This window comes from Teleopsis dalmanni, chromosome 1 (assembly GCF_002237135.1).
Source record: "Teleopsis dalmanni isolate 2A chromosome 1, ASM223713v2, whole genome shotgun sequence".
Classification (NCBI taxonomy): Eukaryota; Metazoa; Arthropoda; class Insecta; order Diptera; family Diopsidae; genus Teleopsis; species Teleopsis dalmanni.
In genome coordinates, this window is record NC_051846.1 from 218782079 (window position 1) to 218788799 (window position 6721).

Below are 6721 nucleotides of genomic sequence, written 5' to 3' on the forward strand. Positions count from 1 at the left end.
TTTGTAAAATATAAATATAAGAAAAGCAAAAAATATTTAAAAATATAAAAAATTATAAAAATTATAAAAATATAAAAAAACTGTCTGAACAATTATGCTGGTACCTATTTAAGTTGCTAGTTTACCACTGACGGGTTAAATTGGTTAGAGTGTCAAGTCAACAATCAGATTTGCTAAGAGGTCAGATTCAGCATATGTAATAAATATTTTTTATTTCAACCTTTAATTATTAAAGAATTTTTCAATATTCTTCTAATAACTATGGTATTGATAAAAAAGTAATAGATAAATATTAGAAGACATTATGACTTCTGCTTAATTTCCATGCTTCGTTATGAGAGCAAAAGAACTGTTTCCAACTATTGAAGAGGAAATCACTGATTGTGATTATTTCACTGTGATTTGCAATCAGTCACTGTAAGCACAACTGCAGCTAAACAGTAATTCAAATTATTGTGCTCCTTAAAATGTGTCCAATTTTGTGAGCAATCCTATAGAAATTCAGCAGAATACAAATCACAATAAAAACAGAATAATATTAAAAGCTATTCCATCAAAATTTTTCATACACAGCTTATATGTCTAAATTGAGATTGATAGAACAACATTTAAAATTTTTGCATTAACGATGCAAATGGTGTTTCTTACTCAATCATTCATTTACAACTTCCTCATGCCCGAATACCTATTGAACCATGGTTACAATGGTAACCACCACTTATGAGGCCGCTTCTCATAACAGTGGAACCGATCGGTAATACCCTCACTCCTTTTTGTAGTTTGTCTACAAACTTGTTTCTCTGTAACAAGATATTTAAGGTTTTAGTTGGATTCTTTTTATGTTGTGACTTTCTTATAGCTCCTGAGGAATACCTTCTCAACTGATATCCCAGTCCACCTTCGAGCATTAACCAAACCCGATTAACTGATGCGCGATTCTTTAACATAACCCGTTCCAATTCCCTTAGGAACTCACTCTAAGTTTAACTTTTAAACAAACATTCTCTCCGCATATTTTGCGAAATGTAAAATGAAGCTCAGTTAATATTTGAGCTATTAACACACTCATATAGCTTGTTGACAGACAGAAGTAACTTGGAATAGTGCTGTCTCCCAAGCACAATTTCATTCCACACGTCAAATATATCAAAAATATGATATTTTTGATTACTGCATGCAAAAGGAATATATTTTCAAATATTTACTTAAGATGTAAATTTGTCAGAGAATTGTTTTATATAGATAATGTGATGAGTTTACAGACAAAAACATTACATATCTATCAAATAGGATTAATTCGTACTTTAAACTTCAACCTGCTTAGTGAAAAATGGCTAAGGTCATAAAGATTACCAAAAACCTGATGACCCGCCAAACGAACTGTTTCATATAGAAAACTACTGCAATCCCTATTGTTACAAACTATACAATATGAAAATATAATTCCTTCCTACCAATTTGGATCCCGCAATACTGACACAATAGTGCTGTATATAGTTATCTTATCTGGAAGATCGTTTTTCAAGCGAAAGACATGAAAATGCTTATTCTCAATTAAGAAGAATAAACTCTGGCGTGTCAAAATAGAAAACAAACTTATGTTGTATAAGCAATTCCTAAAGCCCATAGAGATTCCAAATTCACCAATAGTGTTACGGTTGATAGTTAACGTTCAAATTGTGATTTCCATCGTGATTTAGACAATCCAGCCGTTACCAATGTAGCGAAAGAATTCGCCAAACAACATACACAACTATCGCGCCTTTTTAATGGTAAAGCTTCTGTAACACTCCAGGAAAACGTTTAACGGCGACGGCTTAAACAATCAACTGCGCTGAACCTTCTGGGATACCTTTTTGATATACATATATATACTATATACATACCTATATGTATGTTATGTAAGCTTCATTTTTTGTTTTTCCGTAATATAACCAAACAAAATTGCTTGTTCGTATGTCTTATAGAAGTTACAATTATAAGGACCAATTTATTTCAATTTAAGAATCGTTATATTAATATAAAATGTGATTATTTAAAAGACTTGCGATTCAATAATACGACACTTTCAATTATTTTAGAATGAGTTTTATGTAATGCACTGATATTTCGTGTTTACGTAATAAGTATATAATTTATACAAATAATAAATAAAAATTTATTTAATGGGCTTATAATATTAAAAGAGCAATAATTATTTGCGCTTGCAAATTGTAGCTTCCATAATAGAACATAAGAGCCCATCGAGCAGCACATGTAGTACGAAGGCACACACGTAAACTACTAAGGTACATCCAAGCCACATAACAAACTGCGAAGTATCAAAATTAAAAACAACGCATGCAATAAATAAAAGGCAAGAAATTATTTACAATATTTAAGTTTCGAAATTATTGCTTTCGGATTTGGCTCTAAACTTACTGTCTGTCCGTTTGACGTATAAATCGGTGCATCTGCGGTAAATATAAACAGCCTAATTACGATGGGCGCAATTATCATACAAATTGGCGATAATATCTCAAGAGCCGAAATATATTTAGATTTACAGAACATCGATAGAAAGCCTATAAGATTTTAATAGACATAAAATATTCGTTAATTATTTTCGTTTTTAGAAATATTAATAGTCATCATTATTACATTCAAGCATAAATATTTACTTTTCTCCTAAATAGACGTAGTAATTATATAAGTGAACATATGACTACTGCAAACCCGAAAATCTTTAAGCACAGTTTTACTTACCTCCATTAAACATAATAACACTAGTAAGTGTTAGCCAAAGCAAAACTAATGACCATATTGTATGTGTAAACGTTACTAATGTAATCCGTACTATATGATCCACATATCCCAGAATCATCTCATAGCCAAAAACGATTATAATAAGTGTTAGCAGACAAGCGAACCAACCTTAAATAAACATATACATTATCAATTATCTTTACAATTAAAATAAATTCTGTCTAAGTACCGCAAATGAGTAAAATTGAATTAATTTTAATTTTGTCATGAGTTTTACTTAAAACATATCCTAAACATATACCCATAAGATATGGTGAAACGCGTAAACAAATGTTATCGAAAACTATGTTGAAAGTGGTCAATTCGTAGAGTGTAGAAATGCTATAGAGTCATAAATTTAATTACAAGAACTTAAAAAGAAAACAATTTCTCGCTGACCTGCTCTGAGGGTATGGCCTTAGCTCCCAAATTGATGCAGCAAAAACTGAGAACAGTAGAGATACGCAAGCTATTGCGAATGCATACCCTGGATATATTTGTGCTAATAACAGCACAAAGCAGGAAACAATGAATAATTTTACCTCGAGAGATATGAACCAAGTCCATGGCATGCACTAGAATATTTGAAAATTTTAGCAATATGACAAATGATATACCTCTTTTTTAACAACCCGTTCCGTTAATGGAAAAAATGTGTCCATATAAAAGATATTGCTGAATTTTTGCTGTTCACAATTGATGTAATCCAAAGAGGGAATTTGCATTGTAATATTGTTGTGAAGATACTGATCCAAAATAAGTTCCGCGAGTATGCAAAAGAAGTAAGAGCAAGCTCTACTGCAAGATATTAGAAACAAGGTTATGTTAATATAGATAAAAAAAATAGATATAACTACTCGGATGAAAGACATACACAAATACTTTTTTTAAGATTAATTTGGACACATAATGCACGTCCACGAATACGTTCAATCGTTTAGTTGGAAAACCTTTAAGAAATATAAAAGCCAACTTGTATCCACTGAAAAACAAACTTGTGTTAACTATCACTCAGAAATCAAATTTTAAATACAGCAAACCTTATAAAAAAATATATGTCATATATATATTTGATGTACTTAAGAATAAAATTTCTTTGGCGTTTCATTTCATTATTGAAATTGTTTGACATAAGACTGACTTCAGTAGCAAGATGAGCGTATATAAAAAGTGCTGTGAAGACCACAAACCAGCTCTCACCAGGCTCACTTTCATCTCGAAATAGATTTTTCATAGTATTATTTATAGATAGCGTAGCTAATATTTCTTCACAAAAACAACTGCGTTTATTTGTTAGACTCGCAGACTTTTTTTCTTAAATATTGGACAGCTGCATTAATGACTTCTTTAAATATTTAATGTAGAAATTTACCAACTTTATTCAAATTTGAGTTCCTCGTTGTGTTGGCACTTTTAAAATTCGTTGAGGATTTGTTAGGATCGACTAAGTGTTTAACATTAAGGTATAATGTTCCTTTGCAATCTGTTGTTATATTAAGATTTTCTTTTATGTGTATTTTTTGAAAATGAGATCCAGAATATCGCCTTAACAAATAAATAGTCCCATAAAAGCACAATGAATTGGTAATCAAGATTCTGTAAAATGAGCATTTTAAAAATTGTTGCAAGATTTCAGAAAATTTCTTTTGTTAGATGTGATTCAAAAGGATTCAGGATCAAAATGTGTCATTACATTTATCCCTCACGTAAATCTTTTAGCCCCTAAATAATCTTTAGTTTCGGAAAATCAAATTTAAACATATGTTAGAATAATAATTTTTTGTGATAAAAATAATATAACTGAAGCCAATAAAATTAAGAAAATCTTGAAGAACGGACTACTCCTTTCGAAAAGCCGATAGTTTACTTTACTCCAGTTCAATATTTCTCTTAAGATGTGTTGTTGTAAATATCAATTCGACGGTTTACAGATTAATGAGCTATGAAATCAATTACTATTTAATGAAAAATCACTAGCGATATTACTTTTTTATCTTTCTAAGGCATTGAATAAGGCTTAAGTTAGAATGAATATTTTCAGCGATTTAGTTTTTCTTTTAATTTAAGTGTTGAGTTGATTTTGAAAGTTGCTTAAGTCCATTTTCCAAAATAATTAAGTTAGCTTGTAGGTCAATAGTAATAATTTTGCAATTCATTCTAAATGTTACAATTATTCTGATTTAAGCTTTATTCGCACATTCTCAGGCCACAATACATAAAACGCTGAACTTGCAATAATTACTTCAAGCACTTTGGGATGCTGCGGATGCTGCGCCGCTGTCAGATGCAAGTGTACTTTGAACATTGAGCGACCAACATCGGACAATAAAAAGCAAATTCAAATATTTAAATTGTGACTTCGAGTTTTTAATAAATATACATATATACATAGGTATGATTAAAATAGTCGCAAGCTATTTCAATATTAACATTGGTGTTGTTCATCTCAAAACAAATTGTCAATTATATATGTATTTAAAATCACTAACATTTTGTAAACGAAAATATTTTGGATAATGAAACGATTTTTGTCATTTTATTTATTTTGAAAGTTTCAGATGAATTTAAAAAATATTAAACAATAAAATTTAAAGAGATTAAGTAGTATTGTGTGGTCTCAATTATACCACACAATAGACCGTTGTAGAAAAATTTTCACCTTAACATCTTAACCTTAGGGGTTACAATGCACGAATAAAATGTGCCATGCGAAAAATAAAAAATTTTCTGAAAAATCTATAAGATCATTGAAAGCGAAAGCATTTAATGAAATTCGTCAAATTCCACCAACAAGCGTTCGGGACAAAATAGGAATATGAAAGTAGCTTTGATATATTTTAAGACTGTCCAATGTAATGAAAATAATGTATATGCCCATTAGTTCCTGTTATGAGGACGGTGCATTCATTTATTTAGAAAATTTTAGATTTCGAAGATTCAAAAATACTGACGGACTATAGGTAAGCTGGTCAAAAATATTTTGAATAAACTATGTATATATATATATAATGTATGAGATTGCACTATTCAAACCTCCGTTATTACCATCGCATCGAAAAAGACAAAGAGACAAAGATCACTCGGCGTGCTTAATTAAAGTATTTAAAGGTTTTTAAATCAGTCCAACTTACGCAAATTGGAGAAAAATGGTTAACTACCATTTCTTATTATTTTAATATTTTTGTATGGCAACAATTACAAAATTAATTATTTTGTTAAAAAATGTTAATTAAATTTATTAAGTGGAAAGTCCTTCCCTCCCGTAGAGTCCCAACAATAAACACTGTTATTAGATACCATTATCTATAGTTTTATAAAAACACAAATCCTAATATGTATATCTCGACTGACACTTAACTGAACTTGTACTGGTTTCAAAATAAACGGCTTGTTGCAGACATATGTTGTGGAAATAACGAAATACTCACATTAAAACGTAGAAATTAACATCTTGTAAAACGTTATAGTCGTTGCTGACAATTCTATGCGAAAGATATGTATTGTTTCTTACCACATGGTTGCTCTGAAATAAATAAACTTCCAATATTTGTTTCAAGTCACTATTCGTACATGACTGTGGAAAACAAATTAATTGCTCGAATTTAATGGTCTGAAAACAAAATCACAGCATCTTTAGTCGATTTTTAAATATACAGAACATTTATAAAACCTTATATGAATCCTCACTCACGATTTCCAATAAATACTGACCAATGACAGTATGAACTGCAAATGGCACTACGGTGGAATTTTGTAGTTTATCTCCATAGTTAGACGTATTAAGTCTATTTTCATACAAATTTAATAAATTTCGACACGAACTAGGGCTTTGCATACGGAACCGTGCACTGGTTAACCCCAAACTGCCACCTCCATAATATCCACTTGCATCAAATACTGGAAAACCATAATATATGTTAATTTTTATATTTATTTT